Source organism: Triturus cristatus, chromosome 6, assembly GCF_964204655.1.
Source record: "Triturus cristatus chromosome 6, aTriCri1.1, whole genome shotgun sequence".
NCBI classification, from domain to species: Eukaryota; Metazoa; Chordata; class Amphibia; order Caudata; family Salamandridae; genus Triturus; species Triturus cristatus.
The window spans coordinates 100079703-100098560 of NC_140589.1; the positions used below are offsets into that span (position 1 = coordinate 100079703).

General features: G+C 43.4%; 16 non-coding genes across 16 annotated transcripts; all 16 read right to left on the minus strand.

Annotated features, from left to right (window-relative positions):
- Positions 1–947: 947 nt before the first annotated feature.
- Positions 948–1030, minus strand: TRNAL-AAG (transfer RNA leucine (anticodon AAG)). Its single transcript has one exon. It is a non-coding gene; the product is annotated as a tRNA-Leu (tRNA).
- A 2271-nt stretch (positions 1031–3301) lies between these two features.
- Positions 3302–3384, minus strand: TRNAL-CAG (transfer RNA leucine (anticodon CAG)). The gene has a single exon. It is a non-coding gene; the product is annotated as a tRNA-Leu (tRNA).
- Positions 3385–5123: 1739 nt separating this feature from the next.
- Positions 5124–5206, minus strand: TRNAL-AAG (transfer RNA leucine (anticodon AAG)). The gene has a single exon. It is a non-coding gene; the product is annotated as a tRNA-Leu (tRNA).
- A 186-nt stretch (positions 5207–5392) lies between these two features.
- TRNAL-CAG (transfer RNA leucine (anticodon CAG)) lies at positions 5393–5475 on the minus strand. Its single transcript has one exon. It is a non-coding gene; the product is annotated as a tRNA-Leu (tRNA).
- A 632-nt stretch (positions 5476–6107) lies between these two features.
- Positions 6108–6190, minus strand: TRNAL-UAG (transfer RNA leucine (anticodon UAG)). Its single transcript has one exon. It is a non-coding gene; the product is annotated as a tRNA-Leu (tRNA).
- A 1738-nt stretch (positions 6191–7928) lies between these two features.
- On the minus strand, positions 7929–8011 carry TRNAL-UAG (transfer RNA leucine (anticodon UAG)). The gene has a single exon. It is a non-coding gene; the product is annotated as a tRNA-Leu (tRNA).
- Positions 8012–9035: 1024 nt separating this feature from the next.
- TRNAL-AAG (transfer RNA leucine (anticodon AAG)) lies at positions 9036–9118 on the minus strand. Its single transcript has one exon. It is a non-coding gene; the product is annotated as a tRNA-Leu (tRNA).
- A 186-nt stretch (positions 9119–9304) lies between these two features.
- On the minus strand, positions 9305–9387 carry TRNAL-CAG (transfer RNA leucine (anticodon CAG)). The gene has a single exon. It is a non-coding gene; the product is annotated as a tRNA-Leu (tRNA).
- Positions 9388–11395: 2008 nt separating this feature from the next.
- TRNAL-CAG (transfer RNA leucine (anticodon CAG)) lies at positions 11396–11478 on the minus strand. Its single transcript has one exon. It is a non-coding gene; the product is annotated as a tRNA-Leu (tRNA).
- A 632-nt stretch (positions 11479–12110) lies between these two features.
- On the minus strand, positions 12111–12193 carry TRNAL-UAG (transfer RNA leucine (anticodon UAG)). The gene has a single exon. It is a non-coding gene; the product is annotated as a tRNA-Leu (tRNA).
- Positions 12194–13471: 1278 nt separating this feature from the next.
- On the minus strand, positions 13472–13554 carry TRNAL-CAG (transfer RNA leucine (anticodon CAG)). The gene has a single exon. It is a non-coding gene; the product is annotated as a tRNA-Leu (tRNA).
- A 632-nt stretch (positions 13555–14186) lies between these two features.
- On the minus strand, positions 14187–14269 carry TRNAL-UAG (transfer RNA leucine (anticodon UAG)). The gene has a single exon. It is a non-coding gene; the product is annotated as a tRNA-Leu (tRNA).
- Positions 14270–15562: 1293 nt separating this feature from the next.
- Positions 15563–15645, minus strand: TRNAL-CAG (transfer RNA leucine (anticodon CAG)). The gene has a single exon. It is a non-coding gene; the product is annotated as a tRNA-Leu (tRNA).
- Positions 15646–16277: 632 nt separating this feature from the next.
- Positions 16278–16360, minus strand: TRNAL-UAG (transfer RNA leucine (anticodon UAG)). The gene has a single exon. It is a non-coding gene; the product is annotated as a tRNA-Leu (tRNA).
- Positions 16361–17384: 1024 nt separating this feature from the next.
- Positions 17385–17467, minus strand: TRNAL-AAG (transfer RNA leucine (anticodon AAG)). The gene has a single exon. It is a non-coding gene; the product is annotated as a tRNA-Leu (tRNA).
- A 186-nt stretch (positions 17468–17653) lies between these two features.
- Positions 17654–17736, minus strand: TRNAL-CAG (transfer RNA leucine (anticodon CAG)). Its single transcript has one exon. It is a non-coding gene; the product is annotated as a tRNA-Leu (tRNA).
- Between the last annotated feature and the right edge of the window lie 1122 nt (positions 17737–18858).

Genomic DNA, 18858 nt, shown 5'->3' on the forward strand with positions numbered 1-18858 from the left:
TCAAACACAAGGTGCAACTTTATGCACAGGACAATAAACACAGAAGAACACATACGAAAGCACTTTATTTCACAGGTATACAGTTTTCATGCTTTTAGAACACCACATACCTCTCACCAGCTATTTAGGGTCCTGTATCCGACTCACAACATTTCCTTGCCTGCGACCTCTCTCTCTACACAAACAACTACAGCACAGGAAGTAGGAAGGCAATAGGTGGGGCAGTTTATGCAAATTTATGCTGCCAATGTGCCTTGCAGATTCATGCAGGATTTCTAGATCCTTGCTGGATACAAGAGAGTAGGCCTTGTTCCAGATAAACTATCCCTAGCAGGGAAAGTCTGAGCACAGGCACTCTTTTGCTCTTTAGCCCCTGGCCTGGGACTCACCCTCACTTGCTGAGGCGTGAAATTCTGCATACCAACTTTGCACAGAAGGTATGTTTGTGGTTGTTTGGGGATGGGTGGGAGGTCAAGAGCAGGGAAAAGCAGGTCTCCTTCACTACTAGACTACTCTTCTATGCCTCCCTGCCGTTCACTCACTCTGTCTTTGTTTCATTCTGTCCTTCCACAACACTCCTTCTCACTCACTCGCTCTATCACTTGTATTTTTGCCCTTGCTCTGCATTCTATAGTGGAAACATCTCTTGATTGAAGCATCTGAAAATGACGTGACATAAAATTTAAAACCTCCTTATTGGAAACCTAAAACATCACAAGACTTAATGTAACCCATTTCTTTCATAAAAAAGATTTTTAAAGTACCCCACAAAACAAATATAAAACACCACGAGTGCTAGAAGAATATTACATTAACGTTAAAGATAGAATAGGGCAAATGCATTTGCAGTTGAAACTGAAGTTTGGTACTTATTCAGATATTATTTACATTGCCAATTTTTAGCTGAGATTCTAAAGGAACTGAGAGAGAAAATGGAATTCAAGTTTTGTCAGAAGTGGGATTTGAACCCACGCCTCCAGGAGAGACTGCGGCCTTAACGCAGCGCCTTAGACCACTCGGCCATCCTGACCCCATGGTGCTTTTTCATCTAAAGGGTGAGAAAGATATTAGGAACCAAAAAATGCACAGAGCTTAGGCCAATAGTGGCTAGAGCAAGAAAAAAACTCACTGCACTCTTCCAAGAAGACAATCCTATAAGCCACTACGAGGGAAATGATCATATTTCTCAAGAAAAAAATTAGAGTAAACACAGGACTGTCAGAAGTGGGATTTGAACCCACGCCTCCAGAGGAGACTGCGACCTGAACGCAGCGCCGTAGACCACTCGGCCATCCTGACTTGCTTTCCCAGCATCTTCCAGAGGCCAGACAGCCATGCAGGTGAGGTACTGAAAAGGAATGCCCTCAATTTATTTATCCTATTATATGCACTTCCAACAGATCTTTGAACAATCTGTACAGAGCAGGACCTATGGAGAACTCTTTAGAACTTTGAGGCAAACAAAGAGAAAGTGCTATTCACCAGCCACTTGAACGGCTCAAAGCTGCTTTGAAATTGAGACAATAGCCACCTCTTGGCTGGCTAAAGCAATTTCAACAAGGGATCTCAAAGTCACAACATAGGGTGGAGTATGCAAATTTAAGCAGCCCCTGATCAAAGCCCTGAGGAGATTGCTGTAAGTGTGCTGGAGTCCAGTTGTCTACCAGATGAATGGCATTCTTCCAAATTTACAGGGCCCGTCTGGCCAGGGCATACAAGAGCATGACTCTTCCAGATGACCTCTTACATGGGTCCTATGCTCATTTGGTAAGGATTGCGCTTTGTCAGCAAGACGTTATAGAACCTAAATATATGAGAAACCCCATCTCTCTTGACAAGAGGAGAACGGAATAACGTGCCAAGTGAAGACCAACAGATGCAACTTCCATCAGATGTTAACCTGATAAAGGAGATTAAATCTCCAAAAGGCATGTCAGAAGTGGGATTCGAACGCACGCCTCCAAAGGAGACTGTGGCCTAAACACAGCACCTTAGACCTCTCGGCCATCCTGACAGTATAGGCTTTTAATAAATGAATAAAAGTTACTCAGAAACGTCCATGCAAGCCTGAAATAATTTAAACCTTCAAACACAAGGTGCAACTTTATGCACAGGACAATAAACACAGAAGAACACATACGAAAGCACTTTATTTCACAGGTATACAGTTTTCATGCTTTTAGAACACCACATACCTCTCACCAGCTATTTAGGGTCCTGTATCCGACTCACAACATTTCCTTGCCTGCGACCTCTCTCTCTACACAAACAACTACAGCACAGGAAGTAGGAAGGCAATAGGTGGGGCAGTTTATGCAAATTTATGCTGCCAATGTGCCTTGCAGATTCATGCAGGATTTCTAGATCCTTGCTGGATACAAGAGAGTAGGCCTTGTTCCAGATAAACTATCCCTAGCAGGGAAAGTCTGAGCACAGGCACTCTTTTGCTCTTTAGCCCCTGGCCTGGGACTCACCCTCACTTGCTGAGGCATGAAATTCTGCATACCAACTTTGCACAGAAGGTATGTTTGTGGTTGTTTGGGGATGGGTGGGAGGTCAAGAGCAGGGAAAAGCAGGTCTCCTTCACTACTAGACTCCTCTTCTATGCCTCCCTGCCGTTCACTCACTCTGTCTTTGTTTCATTCTCTCCTTCCACAACACTCCTTCTCACTCATTCGCTCTATCACTTGTATTTTTGCCCTTGCTCTGCATTCTATAGTGGAAACATCTCTTGAATGAAGCATCTGAAAATGACGTGACATAAAATTTAAAACCTCCTTATTGGAAACCTAAAACATCACAAGACTTAATGTAACCCATTTCTTTCATAAAAAAGATTTTTAAAGTACCCCACAAAAGAAATATAAAACACCACGAGTGCTAGAAGAATATTACATTAACGTTAAAGATAGAATAGGGCAAATGCATTTGCAGTTGAAACTGAAGTTTGGTACTTATTCAGATATTATTTACATTGCCAATTTTTAGCTGAGATTCTAAAGGAACTGAGAGAGAAAATGGAATTCAAGTTTTGTCAGAAGTGGGATTCAAACCCACGCCTCCAGGAGAGACTGCGGCCTTAACGCAGCGCCTTAGAACACTCGGCCATCCTGACCCCATGCTGCATTTTCATCTAAAGGGTGAGAAAGATATTAGGAACCAAAAAATGCACAGAGCTTAGGCCAATAGTGGCTAGAGCAAGAAAAAAACTCACTGCACTCTTCCAAGAAGACAATCCTATAAGCCACTGCGAGGGAAATGATCATATTTCTCAAGAAAAAAATTAGAGTAAACAGAGGACTGTCAGAAGTGGGATTTGAACCCACGCCTCCAGAGGAGACTGCGACCTGAACGCAGCGCCTTAGACCACTCGGCCATCCTGACTTGCTTTCCCAGCATCTTCCAGAGGCCAGACAGCCATGCAGGTGAGGTACTGAAAAGGAATGCCCTCAATTTATTTATCCTATTATATGCACTTCCAACAGATCTTTGAACAATCTGTACAGAGCAGGACCTATGGAGAACTCTTTAGAACTTTGAGGCGAACAAATAGAAAGTGCTATTCACCAGCCACTTGAACGGCTCAAAGCTGCTTTGAAATTGAGACAATAGCCACCTCTTGGCTGGCTAAAGCAATTTCAACAAGGGATCTCAAAGTCACAACATAGGGTGGAGTATGCAAATTTAAGCAGCCCCTGATCAAAGCCCTGAGGAAATTGCTGTAAGTGTGCTGGAGTCCAGTTGTCTACCAGATGAATGGCATTCTTCCAAATTTGCTGGGCCCGTCTGGCCAGGGCATACAAGAGCATGACTCTTCCAGATGACCTCTTACATGGGTCCTATGCTCATTTGGTAAGGATTGCGCTTTGTCAGCAAGACGTTATAGAACCTAAATATATGAGAAACCCCATCTCTCTTGACAAGAGGAGAACGGAATAACGTGCCAAGTGAAGACCAACAGATGCAACTTCCATCAGATGTTAACCTGATAAAGGAGATTAAATCTCCAAAAGGCATGTCAGAAGTGGGATTTGAACCCCCGCCTCCAAAGGAGACTGTGGCCTAAACACAGCGCCTTAGACCTCTCGGCCATCCTGACAGTATATGCTTTTAAGAAATTAATAAAAGTTAATCAGAAACGTCTACCTCAATGCAAGCCTGAAATAATTTAAACCTTCAAACACAAGGTGCAACTTTATGCACAGGACAATAAACACAGAAGAACACATACGAAAGCACTTTATTTCACAGGTATACAGGTTTCATGCTTTTAGAACACCACATACCTCTCACCAGCTATTTAGGGTCCTGTATCCGACTCACAACATTTCCTTGCCTGCGACCTCTCTCTCTACACAAACAACTACAGCACAGGAAGTAGGACGGCAATAGGTGGGGCAGTTTATGCAAATTTATGCTGCCAATGTGCCTTGCAGATTCATGCAGGATTTCTAGATCCTTGCTGGATACAAGAGAGTAGGCCTTGTTCCAGATAAACTATCCCTAGCAGGGAAAGTCTGAGCACAGGCACTCTTTTGCTCTTTAGCCCCTGGCCTGGGACTCACCCTCACTTGCTGAGGCGTGAAATTCTGCATACCAACTTTGCACAGAAGGTATGTTTGTGGTTGTTTGGGGATGGGTGGGAGGTCAAGAGCAGGGAAAAGCAGGTCTCCTTCACTACTAGACTCCTCTTCTATGCCTCCCTGCCGTTCACTCACTCTGTCTTTGTTTCATTCTCTCCTTCCACAACACTCCTTCTCACTCACTCGCTCTATCACTTGTATTTTTGCCCTTGCTCTGCATTCTATAGTGGAAACATCTCTTGAATGATGCATCTGAAAATGACGTGACATAAAATTTAAAACCTCCTTATTGGAAACCTAAAACATCACAAGACTTAATGTAACCCATTTCTTTCATAAAAAAGATTTTTAAAGTACCCCACAAAACAAATATAAAACACCACGAGTGCTAGAAGAATATTACATTAACGTTAAAGATAGAATAGGGCAAATGCATTTGCAGTTGAAACTGAAGTTTGGTACTTATTCAGATATTATTTACATTGCCAATTTTTAGCTGAGATTCTAAAGGAACTGAGAGAGAAAATGGAATTCAAGTTTTGTCAGAAGTGGGATTCGAACCCACGCCTCCAGGAGAGACTGCGGCCTTAACGCAGCGCCTTAGACCACTCAGCCATCCTGACCCCATGCTGCTTTTTCATCTAAAGGGTGAGAAAGATATTAGGAACCAAAAAATGCACAGAGCTGAGGCCAATAGTGGCTAGAGCAAGAAAAAAACCCACTGCACTCTTCCAAGAAGACAATCCTATAAGCCACTGCGAGGGAAATGATCATATTTCTCAAGAAAATAATTAGAGTGAACACAGGACTGTCAGAAGTGGGATTTGAACCCACGCCTCCAGAGGAGACTGCGACCTGAACGCAGCGCCTTAGACCACTCGGCCATCCTGGCTTGCTTTCCCAGCATCTTCCAGAGGCCAGACAGCCATGCAGGTGAGGTACTGAAAAGGAATGCCCTCAATTTATTTATCCTATTATATGCACTTCCAACAGATCTTTGAACAATCTGTACAGAGCAGGACCTATGGAGAACTCTTTAGAACTTTGAGGCGAACAAAGAGAAAGTGCTATTCACCAGCCACTTGAACGGCTCAAAGCTGCTTTGAAATTGAGACAATAGCCACCTCTTGGCTGGCTAAAGCAATTTCAACAAGGGATCTCAAAGTCACAACATAGGGTGGAGTATGCAAATTTAAGCAGCCCCTGATCAAAGCCCTGAGGAAATTGCTGTAAGTGTGCTGGAGTCCAGTTGTCTACCAGATGAATGGCATTCTTCCAAATTTGCTGGGCCCGTCTGGCCAGGGCATACAAGAGCATGACTCTTCCAGATGACCTCTTACATGGGTCCTATGCTCATTTGGTAAGGATTGCGCTTTGTCAGCAAGACGTTATAGAACCTAAATATATGAGAAACCCCATCTCTCTTGACAAGAGGAGAACGGAATAACGTGCCAAGTGAAGACCAACAGATGCAACTTCCATCAGATGTTAACCTGATAAAGGAGATTAAATCTCCAAAAGGCATGTCAGAAGTGGGATTCGAACCCACGCCTCCAAAGGAGACTGTGGCCTAAACACAGCGCCTTAGACCTCTCGGCCATCCTGACAGTATATGCTTTTAAGAAATGAATAAAAGTTACTCAGAAACGTCTACCTCAATGCAAGCATGAAATAATTTAAACCTTCAAACACAAGGTGCAACTTTATGCACAGGACAATAAACACAGAAGAACACATACGAAAGCACTTTATTTCACAGGTATACAGTTTTCATGCTTTTAGAACACCACATACCTCTCACCAGCTAATTAGGGTCCTGTATCCGACTCACAACATTTCCTTGCCTGCGACCTCTCTCTCTACACAAACAACTACAGCACAGGAAGTAGGAAGGCAATAGGTGGGGCAGTTTATGCAAATTTATGCTGCCAATGTGCCTTGCAGATTCATGCAGGATTTCTAGATCCTTGCTGGATACAAGAGAGTAGGCCTTGTTCCAGATAAACTATCCCTAGCAGGGAAAGTCTGAGCACAGGCACTCTTTTGCTCTTTAGCCCCTGGCCGGGGACTCACCCTCACTTGCTGAGGCGTGAAATTCTGCATACCAACTTTGCACAAAAGGTATGTTTGTGGTTGTTTGGGAATGGGTGGGAGGTCAAGAGCAGGGAAAAGCAGGTCTCCTTCACTACTAGACTCCTCTTCTATGCCTCCCTGCCATTCACTCACTCTGTCTTTGTTTCATTCTCTCCTTCCACAACACTCCTTCTCACTCACTCGCTCTATCACTTGTATTTTTGCCCTTGCTCTGCATTCTATAGTGGAAACATCTCTTGAATGAAGCATCTGAAAATGACGTGACATAAAATTTAAAACCTCCTTATTGGAAACCTAAAACATCACAAGACTTAATGTAACCCATTTCTTTCATAAAAAAGATTTTTAAAGTACCCCACAAAAGAAATATAAAACACCACGAGTGCTAGAAGAATATAACATTAACGTTAAAGATAGAATAGGGCAAATGCATTTGCAGTTGAAACTGAAGTTTGGTACTTATTCAGATATTATTTACATTGCCAATTTTTAGCTGAGATTCTAAAGGAACTGAGAGAGAAAATGGAATTAAAGTTTTGTCAAAAGTGGGATTTGAACCAACGCCTCCAGAGGAGACTGCGACCTGAACGCAGCGCCTTAGACCACTCGGCCATCCTGACTTGCTTTCCCAGCATCTTCCAGAGGCCAGACAGCCATGCAGGTGAGGTACTGAAAAGGAATGCCCTCAATTTATTTATCCTAGCATTGCACTTCCAACAGATCTTTGAACAATCTGTACAGAGCAGGACCTATGGAGAACTCTTTAGAACTTTGAGGCAAACAAAGAGAAAGTGCTATTCACCAGCCACTTGAACGGCCCAAAGCTGCTTTGAAATTGAGACAATAGCCACCTCTTGGCTGGCTAAAGCAATTTCAACAAGGGATCTCAAAGTCACAACATAGGGTGGAGTATGCAAATTTAAGCAGCCCCTGATCAAAGCCCTGAGGAGATTGCTGTAAGTGTGCTGGAGTCCAGTTGTCTACCAGATGAATGGCATTCTTCCAAATTTGCAGGGCCCGTCTGGCCAGGGCATACAAGAGCATGACTCTTCCAGATGACCTCTTACATGGGTCCTATGCTCATTTGGTAAGGATTGCGCTTTGTCAGCAAGACGTTATAGAACCTAAATATATGAGAAACCCCATCTCTCTTGACAAGAGGAGAACGGAATAACGTGCCAAGTGAAGACCAACAGATGCAACTTCCATCAGATGTTAACCTGATAAAGGAGATTAAATCTCCAAAAGGCATGTCAGAAGTGGGATTCGAACCCACGCCTCCAAAGGAGACTGTGGCCTAAACACAGCGCCTTAGACCTCTCGGCCATCCTGACAGTATATGCTTTTAAGAAATTAATAAAAGTTACTCAGAAACGTCTACCTCAATGCATGCCTGAAATAATTTAAACCTTCAAACACAAGGTGCAACTTTATGCACAGGACAATAAACACAGAAGAACACATACGAAAGCACTTTATTTCACAGGTATACAGTTTTCATGCTTTTAGAACACCACATACCTCTCACCAGCTATTTAGGGTCCTGTATCCGACTCACAACATTTCCTTGCCTGCGACCTCTCTCTCTACACAAACAACTACAGCACAGGAAGTAGGACGGCAATAGGTGGGGCAGTTTATGCAAATTTATGCTGCCAATGTGCCTTGCAGATTCATGCAGGATTTCTAGATCCTTGCTGGATACAAGAGAGTAGGCCTTGTTCCAGATAAACTATCCCTAGCAGGGAAAGTCTGAGCACAGGCACTCTTTTGCTCTTTAGCCCCTGGCCTGGGACTCACCCTCACTTGCTGAGGCGTGAAATTCTGCATACCAACTTTGCACAGAAGGTATGTTTGTGGTTGTTTGGGGATGGGTGGGAGGTCAAGAGCAGGGAAAAGCAGGTCTCCTTCACTACTAGACTCCTCTTCTATGCCTCCCTGCCGTTCACTCACTCTGTCTTTGTTTCATTCTCTCCTTCCACAACACTCCTTCTCACTCACTCGCTCTATCACTTGTATTTTTGCCCTTGCTCTGCATTCTATAGTGGAAACATCTCTTGAATGATGCATCTGAAAATGACGTGACATAAAATTTAAAACCTCCTTATTGGAAACCTAAAACATCACAAGACTTAATGTAACCCATTTCTTTCATAAAAAAGATTTTTAAAGTACCCCACAAAACAAATATAAAACACCACGAGTGCTAGAAGAATATTACATTAACGTTAAAGATAGAATAGGGCAAATGCATTTGCAGTTGAAACTGAAGTTTGGTACTTATTCAGATATTATTTACATTGCCAATTTTTAGCTGAGATTCTAAAGGAACTGAGAGAGAAAATGGAATTCAAGTTTTGTCAGAAGTGGGATTCGAACCCACGCCTCCAGGAGAGACTGCGGCCTTAACGCAGCGCCTTAGACCACTCGGCCATCCTGACCCCATGCTGCTTTTTCACCTAAAGGGTGAGAAAGATATTAGGAACCAAAAAATGCACAGAGCTGAGGCCAATAGTGGCTAGAGCAAGAAAAAAACTCACTGCACTCTTCCAAGAAGACAATCCTATAAGCCACTGCGAGGGAAATTATCATATTTCTCAAGAAAATAATTAGAGTAAACACAGGACTGTCAGAAGTGGGATTTGAACCCACGCCTCCAGAGGAGACTGCGACCTGAACGCAGCGCCTTAGACCACTCGGCCATCCTGACTTGCTTTCCCAGCATCTTCCAGAGGCCAGACAGCCATGCAGGTGAGGTACTGAAAAGGAATGCCCTCAATTTATTTATCCTATTATATGCACTTCCAACAGATCTTTGAACAATCTGTACAGAGCAGGACCTATGGAGAACTCTTTAGAACTTTGAGGCGAACAAAGAGAAAGTGCTATTCACCAGCCACTTGAACGGCTCAAAGCTGCTTTGAAATTGAGACAATAGCCACCTCTTGGCTGGCTAAAGCAATTTCAACAAGGGATCTCAAAGTCACAACATAGGGTGGAGTATGCAAATTTAAGCAGCCCCTGATCAAAGCCCTAAGGAAATTGCTGTAAGTGTGCTGGAGTCCAGTTGTCTACCAGATGCATGCCATTCTTCCAAATTTGCAGGGCCCGTCTGGCCAGGGCATACAAGAGCATGACTCTTCCAGATGACCTCTTACATGGGTCCTATGCTCATTTGGTAAGGATTGCGCTTTGTCAGCAAGACGTTATAGAACCTAAATATATGAGAAACCCCATCTCTCTTGACAAGAGGAGAACGGAATAACGTGCCAGGTGAAGACCAACAGATGCAACTTCCATCAGATGTTAACCTGATAAAGGAGATTAAATCTCCAAAAGGAATGTCAGAAGTGGAATTCGAACCCACGCCTCCAAAGGAGACTGTGGCCTAAACACAGCACCTTAGACCTCTCGGCCATCCTGACAGTATAGGCTTTTAAGAAATGAATAAAAGTTACTCAGAAACGTCTACCTCCATGCAAGCCTGAAATAATTTAAACCTTCAAACACAAGGTGCAACTTTATGCACAGGACAATAAACACAGAAGAACACATACGAAAGCACTTTATTTCACAGGTATACAGTTTTCATGCTTTTAGAACACCACATACCTCTCACCAGCTATTTAGGGTCCTGTATCCGACTCACAACATTTCCTTGCCTGCGACCTCTCTCTCTACACAAACAACTACAGCACAGGAAGTAGGAAGGCAATAGGTGGGGCAGTTTATGCAAATTTATGCTGCCAATGTGCCTTGCAGATTCATGCAGGATTTCTAGATCCTTGCTGGATACAAGAGAGTAGGCCTTGTTCCAGATAAACTATCCCTAGCAGGGAAAGTCTGAGCACAGGCACTCTTTTGCTCTTTAGCCCCTGGCCTGGGACTCACCCTCACTTGCTGAGGCATGAAATTCTGCATACCAACTTTGCACAGAAGGTATGTTTGTGGTTGTTTGGGGATGGGTGGGAGGTCAAGAGCAGGGAAAAGCAGGTCTCCTTCACTACTAGACTACTCTTCTATGCCTCCCTGCCGTTCACTCACTCTGTCTTTGTTTCATTCTCTCCTTCCACAACACTCCTTCTCACTCACTCGCTCTATCACTTGTATTTTTGCCCTTGCTCTGCATTCTATAGTGGAAACATCTCTTGAATGAAGCATCTGAAAATGACGTGACATAAAATTTAAAACCTCCTTATTGGAAACCTAAAACATCACAAGACTTAATGTAACCCATTTCTTTCATAAAAAAGATTTTTAAAGTACCCCACAAAACAAATATAAAACACCACGAGTGCTAGAAGAATATTACATTAACGTTAAAGATAGAATAGGGCAAATGCATTTGCAGTTGAAACTGAAGTTTGGTACTTATTCAGATATTATTTACATTGCCAATTTTTAGCTGAGATTCTAAAGGAACTGAGAGAGAAAATGGAATTCAAGTTTTGTCAGAAGTGGGATTCGAACCCACGCCTCCAGGAGAGACTGCGGCCTTAATGCAGCACATTAGACCACTCGGCCATCCTGACCCCATGCTGCATTTTCATCTAAAGGGTGAGAAAGATATTAGGAACCAAAAAATGCACAGAGCTTAGGCCAATAGTGGCTAGAGCAAGAAAAAAACTCACTGCACTCTTCCAAGAAGACAATCCTATAAGCCACTGCGAGGGAAATGATCATATTTCTCAAGAAAAAAATTAGAGTAAACAGTGGACTGTCAGAAGTGGGATTTGAACCCACGCCTCCAGAGGAGACTGCGACCTGAACGCAGCGCCTTAGACCACTCGGCCATCCTGACTTGCTTTCCCAGCATCTTCCAGAGGCCAGACAGCAATGCAGGTGAGGTACTGAAAAGGAATGCCCTCAATTTATTTATCCTATTATATGCACTTCCAACAGATCTTTGAACAATCTGTACAGAGCAGGACCTATGGAGAACTCCTTAGAACTTTGAGGCGAACAAAGAGAAAGTGCTATTCACCAGCCACTTGAACGGCTCAAAGCTGCTTTGAAATTGAGACAATAGCCACCTCTTGGCTGGCTAAAGCAATTTCAACAAGGGATCTCAAAGTCACAACATAGGGTGGAGTATGCAAATTTAAGCAGCCCCTGATCAAAGCCCTGAGGAAATTGCTGTAAGTGTGCTGGAGTCCAGTTGTCTACCAGATGAATGGTATTCTTCCAAATTTGCTGGGCCCGTCTGGCCAGGGCATACAAGAGCATGACTCTTCCAGATGACCTCTTACATGGGTCCTATGCTCATTTGGTAAGGATTGCGCTTTGTCAGCAAGACGTTATAGAACCTAAATATATGAGAAACCCCATCTCTCTTGACAAGAGGAGAACGGAATAACGTGCCAAGTGAAGACCAACAGATGCAACTTCCATCAGATGTTAACCTGATAAAGGAGATTAAATCTCCAAAAGGCATGTCAGAAGTGGGATTCGAACCCACGCCTCCAAAGGAGACTGTGGCCTAAACACAGCGCCTTAGACCTCTCGGCCATCCTGACAGTATATGCTTTTAAGAAATGAATAAAAGTTACTCAGAAACGTCTACCTCAATGCAAGCCTGAAATAATTTAAACCTTCAAACATGCACAGGACAATAAACACAGAAGAACACATACGAAAGCACTTTATTTCACAGGTATACAGTTTTCATGCTTTTAGAACACCACATACCTCTCACCAGCTAATTAGGGTCCTGTATCCGACTCACAACATTTCCTTGCCTGCGACCTCTCTCTCTACACAAACAACTACAGCACAGGAAGTAGGAAGGCAATAGGTGGGGCAGTTTATGCAAATTTATGCTGCCAATGTGCCTTGCAGATTCATGCAGGATTTCTAGATCCTTGCTGGATACAAGAGAGTAGGCCTTGTTCCAGATAAACTATCCCTAGCAGGGAAAGTCTGAGCACAGGCACTCTTTTGCTCTTTAGCCCCTGGCCTGGGACTCACCCTCACTTGCTGAGGCGTGAAATTCTGCATACCAACTTTGCACAAAAGGTATGTTTGTGGTTGTTTGGGAATGGGTGGGAGGTCAAGAGCAGGGAAAAGCAGGTCTCCTTCACTTCTAGACTCCTCTTCTATGCCTCCCTGCCATTCACTCACTCTGTCTTTGTTTCATTCTCTCCTTCCACAACACTCCTTCTCACTCACTCGCTCTATCACTTGTATTTTTGCCCTTGCTCTGCATTCTATAGTGGAAACATCTCTTGAATGAAGCATCTGAAAATGACGTGACATAAAATTTAAAACCTCCTTATTGGAAACCTAAAACATCACAAGACTTAATGTAACCCATTTCTTTCATAAAAAAGATTTTTAAAGTACCCCACAAAAGAAATATAAAACACCACGAGTGCTAGAAGAATATTACATTAACGTTAAAGATAGAATAGGGCAAATGCATTTGCAGTTGAAACTGAAGTTTGGTACTTATTCAGATATTATTTACATTGCCAATTTTTAGCTGAGATTCTAAAGGAACTGAGAGAGAAAATGGAATTAAAGTTTTGTCAGAAGTGGGATTTGAACCAACGCCTCCAGGAGAGACTGCGGCCTTAACGCAGCGCCTTAGACCACTCGGCTATCCTGACCCCATGCTGCTTTTTCATCTAAAGGGTGAGAAAGATATTAGGAACCAAAAAATGCACAGAGCTTAGGCCAATAGTGGCTAGAGCAAGAAAAAAACTCACTGCACTCTTCCAAGAAGACAATCCTATAAGCCACTGCGAGGGAAATGATCATATTTCTCAAGAAAATAATTAGAGTAAACAAAGGACTGTCAGAAGTGGGATTTGAACCCACGCCTCCAGAGGAGACTGCGACCTGAACGCAGCGCCTTAGACCACTCGGCCATCCTGACTTGCTTTCCCAGCATCTTCCAGAGGCCAGACAGCCATGCAGGTGAGGTACTGAAAAGGAATGCCCTCAATTTATTTATCCTAGCATATGCACTTCCAACAGATCTTTGAACAATCTGTACAGAGCAGGACCTATGGAGAACTCTTTAGAACTTTGAGGCGAACAAAGAGAAAGTGCTATTCACCAGCCACTTGAACGGCTCAAAGCTGCTTTGAAATTGAGACAATAGCCACCTCCTGGCTGGCTAAAGCAATTTCAACAAGGGATCTCAAAGTCACAACATAGGGTGGAGTATGCAAATTTAAGCAGCCCCTGATCAAAGCCCTAAGGAAATTGCTGTAAGTGTGCTGGAGTCCAGTTGTCTACCAGATGCATGGCATTCTTCCAAATTTGCAGGGCCCGTCTGGCCAGGGCATACAAGAGCATGACTCTTCCAGATGACCTCTTACATGGGTCCTCTGCTCATTTGGTAAGGATTGCGCTTTGTCAGCAAGACGTTATAGAACCTAAATATATGAGAAACCCCATCTCTCTTGACAAGAGGAGAACGGAATAACGTGCCAAGTGAAGACCAACAGATGCAACTTCCATCAGATGTTAACCTGATAAAGGAGATTAAATCTCCAAAAGGCATGTCAGAAGTGGGATTCGAACCCACGCCTCCAAAGGAGACTGTGGCCTAAACACAGCGCCTTAGACCTCTCGGCCATCCTGACAGTATAGGCTTTTAAGAAATGAATAAAAGTTACTCAGAAACGTCTACCTCCATGCAAGCCTGAAATAATTTAAACCTTCAAACACAAGGTGCAACTTTATGCACAGGACAATAAACACAGAAGAACACATACGAAAGCACTTTATTTCACAGGTATACAGTTTTCATGCTTTTAGAACACCACATACCTCTCACCAGCTATTTAGGGTCCTGTATCCGACTCACAACATTTCCTTGCCTGCGACCTCTCTCTCTACACAAACAACTACAGCACAGGAAGTAGGAAGGCAATAGGTGGGGCAGTTTATGCAAATTTATGCTGCCAATGTGCCTTGCAGATTCATGCAGGATTTCTAGATCCTTGCTGGATACAAGAGAGTAGGCCTTGTTCCAGATAAACTATCCCTAGCAGGGAAAGTCTGAGCACAGGCACTCTTTTGCTCTTTAGCCCCTGGCCTGGGACTCACCCTCACTTGCTGAGGCGTGAAATTCTGCATACCAACTTTGCACAGAAGGTATGTTTGTGGTTGTTTGGGGATGGGTGGGAGGTCAAGAGCAGGGAAAAGCAGGTCTCCTTCACTACTAGACTCCTCTTCTATGCCTCCCTGCCGTTCACTCACTCTGTCTTTGTTTCATTCTCTCCTTCCACAACACTCCTTCTCACTCACTCGCTCTATCACTTGTATTTTTGCCCTTGCTCTGCATTCTATAGTGGAAACATCTCTTGAATGAAGCATCTGAAAATGACGTGACATAAAATTTAAAACCTCTTTATTGGAAACCTAAAACATCACAAGACTTAATGTAACCCATTTCTTTCATAAAAAAGATTTTTAAAGTACCCCACAAAACAAATATAAAACACCACGAGTGCTAGAAGAATATTACATTAACGTTAAAGATAGAATAGGGCAAATGCATTTGCAGTTGAAACTGAAGTTTGGTACTTATTCAGATATTATTTACATTGCCAATTTTTAGCTGAGATTCTAAAGGAACTGAGAGAGAAAATGGAATTCAAGTTTTGTCAGAAGTGGGATTCAAACCCACGCCTCCAGGAGAGACTGCGGCCTTAACGCAGCGCCTTAGACCACTCGGCCATCCTTTCCCCATGCTGCATTTTCATCTAAAGGGTGAGAAAGATATTAGGAACCAAAAAATGCACAGAGCTTAGGCCAATAGTGGCTAGAGCAAGAAAAAAACTCACTGCACTCTTCCAAGAAGACAATCCTATAAGCCACTGCGAGGGAAATGATCATATTTCTCAAGAAAAAAATTAGAGTAAACACAGGACTGTCAGAAGTGGGATTTGAACCCACGCCTCCAGAGGAGACTGCGACCTGAACGCAGCGCCTTAGACCACTCGGCCATCCTGACTTGCTTTCCCAGCATCTTCCAGAGGCCAGACAGCCATGCAGGTGAGGTACTGAAAAGGAATGCCCTCAATTTATTTATCCTATTATATGCACTTCCAACAGATCTTTGAACAATCTGTACAGAGCAGGACCTATGGAGAACTCTTTAGAACTTTGAGGCAAACAAAGAGAAAGTGCTATTCACCAGCCACTTGAACGGCTCAAAGCTGCTTTGAAATTGAGACAATAGCCACCTCTTGGCTGGCTAAAGCAATTTCAACAAGGGATCTCAAAGTCACAACATAGGGTGGAGTATGCAAATTTAAGCAGCCCCTGATCAAAGCCCTGAGGAGATTGCTGTAAGTGTGCTGGAGTCCAGTTGTCTACCAGATGAATGGCATTCTTCCAAATTTGCAGGGCCCGTCTGGCCAGGGCATACAAGAGCATGACTCTTCCAGATGACCTCTTACATGGGTCCTATGCTCATTTGGTAAGGATTGCGCTTTGTCAGCAAGACGTTATAGAACCTAAATATATGAGAAACCCCATCTCTCTTGACAAGAGGAGAACGGAATAACGTGCCAAGTGAAGACCAACAGATGCAACTTCCATCAGATGTTAACCTGATAAAGGAGATTAAATCTCCAAAAGGCATGTCAGAAGTGGGATTCGAACCCACGCCTCCAAAGGAGACTGCGGCCTAAACACAGCGCCTTAGACCTCTCGGCCATCCTGACAGTATAGGCTTTTAATAAATGAATAAAAGTTACTCAGAAACGTCTACCTCCATGCAAGCCTGAAATAATTTAAACCTTCAAACACAAGGTGCAACTTTATGCACAGGACAATAAACACAGAAGAACACATACGAAAGCACTTTATTTCACAGGTATACAGTTTTCATGCTTTTAGAACACCACATACCTCTCACCAGCTATTTAGGGTCCTGTATCCGACTCACAACATTTCCTTGCCTGCGACCTCTCTCTCTACACAAACAACTACAGCACAGGAAGTAGGAAGGCAATAGGTGGGGCAGTTTATGCAAATTTATGCTGCCAATGTGCCTTGCAGATTCATGCAGGATTTCTAGATCCTTGCTGGATACAAGAGAGTAGGCCTTGTTCCAGATAAACTATCCCTAGCAGGGAAAGTCTGAGCACAGGCACTCTTTTGCTCTTTAGCCCCTGGCCTGGGACTCACCCTCACTTGCTGAGGCGTGAAATTCTGCATACCAACTTTGCACAGAAGGTATGTTTGTGGTTGTTTGGGGATGGGTGGGAGGTCAAGAGCAGGGAAAAGCAGGTCTCCTTCACTACTAGACTCCTCTTCTATGCCTCCCTGCCGTTCACTCACTCTGTCTTTGTTTCATTCTCTCCTTCCACAACACTCCTTCTCACTCACTCGCTCTATCACTTGTATTTTTGCCCTTGCTCTGCATTCTATAGTGGAAACATCTCTTGAATGATGCATCTGAAAATGACGTGACATAAAATTTAAAACCTCCTTATTGGAAACCTAAAACATCACAAGACTTAATGTAACCCATTTCTTTCATAAAAAAGATTTTTAAAGTACCCCACAAAACAAATATAAAACACCACGAGTGCTAGAAGAATATTACATTAACGTTAAAGATAGAATAGGGCAAATGCATTTGCAGTTGAAACTGAAGTTTGGTACTTATTCAGATATTATTTACATTGCCAATTTTTAGCTGAGATTCTAAAGGAACTGAGAGAGAAAATGGAATTCAAGTTTTGTCAGAAGTGGGATTCGAACCCACGCCTCCAGGAGAGACTGCGGCCTTAACGCAGCGCCTTAGACCACTCAGCCATCCTGACCCCATGCTGCTTTTTCATCTAAAGGGTGAGAAAGATATTAGGAACCAAAAAATGCACAGAGCTGAGGCCAATAGTGGCTAGAGCAAGAAAAAAACTCACTGCACTCTTCCAAGAAGACAATCCTATAAGCCACTGCGAGGGAAATGATCATATTTCTCAAGAAAATAATTAGAGTAAACACAGGACTGTCAGAAGTGGGATTTGAACCCACGCCTCCAGAGGAGACTGCGACCTGAACGCAGCGCCTTAGACCACTCGGCCATCCTGACTTGCTTTCCCAGCATCTTCCAGAGGCCAGACAGCCATGCAGGTGAGGTACTGAAAAGGAATGCCCTCAATTTATTTATCCTATTATATGCACTTCCAACAGATCTTTGAACAATCTGTACAGAGCAGGACCTATGGAGAACTCTTTAGAACTTTGAGGCGAACAAAGAGAAAGTGCTATTCACCAGCCACTTGAACGGCTCAAAGCTGCTTTGAAATTGAGACAATAGCCACCTCTTGGCTGGCTAAAGCAATTTCAACAAGGGATCTCAAAGTCACAACATAGGGTGGAGTATGCAAATTTAAGCAGCCCCTGATCAAAGCCCTAAGGAAATTGCTGTAAGTGTGCTAGAGTCCAGTTGTCTACCAGATGCATGGCATTCTTCCAAATTTGCAGGGCCCGTCTGGCCAGGGCATACAAGAGCATGACTCTTCCAGATGACCTCTTACATGGGTCCTATGCTCATTTGGTAAGGATTGCGCTTTGTCAGCAAGACGTTATAGAACCTAAATATATGAGAAACCCCATCTCTCTTGACAAGAGGAGAACGGAATAACGTGCCAGGTGAAGACCAACAGATGCAACTTCCATCAGATGTTAACCTGATAAAGGAGATTAAATCTCCAAAAGGAATGTCAGAAGTGGAATTCAAACCCACGCCTCCAAAGGAGACTGTGGCCTAAACACAGCACCTTAGACCTCTCGGCCATCCTGACAGTATAGGCTTTTAAGAAATGAATAAAAGTTACTCAGAAATGTCTACCTCCATGCAAGCCTGAAATAATTTAAACATTCAAACACAAGGTGCAACTTTATGCACAGGACAATAAACACAGAAGAACACATACGAAAGCACTTTATTTCACAGGTATACAGTTTTCATGCTTTTAGAACACCACATACCTCTCACCAGCTATTTAGGGTCCTGTATCCGACTCACAACATTTCCTTGCCTGCAACCTCTCTCTCTACACAAACAACTACAGCACAGGAAGTAGGAAGGCAATAGGTGGGGCAGTTTATGCAAATTTATGCTGCCAATGTGCCTTGCAGATTCATGCAGGATTTCTAGATCCTTGCTGGATACAAGAGAGTAGGCCTTGTTCCAGATAAACTATCCCTA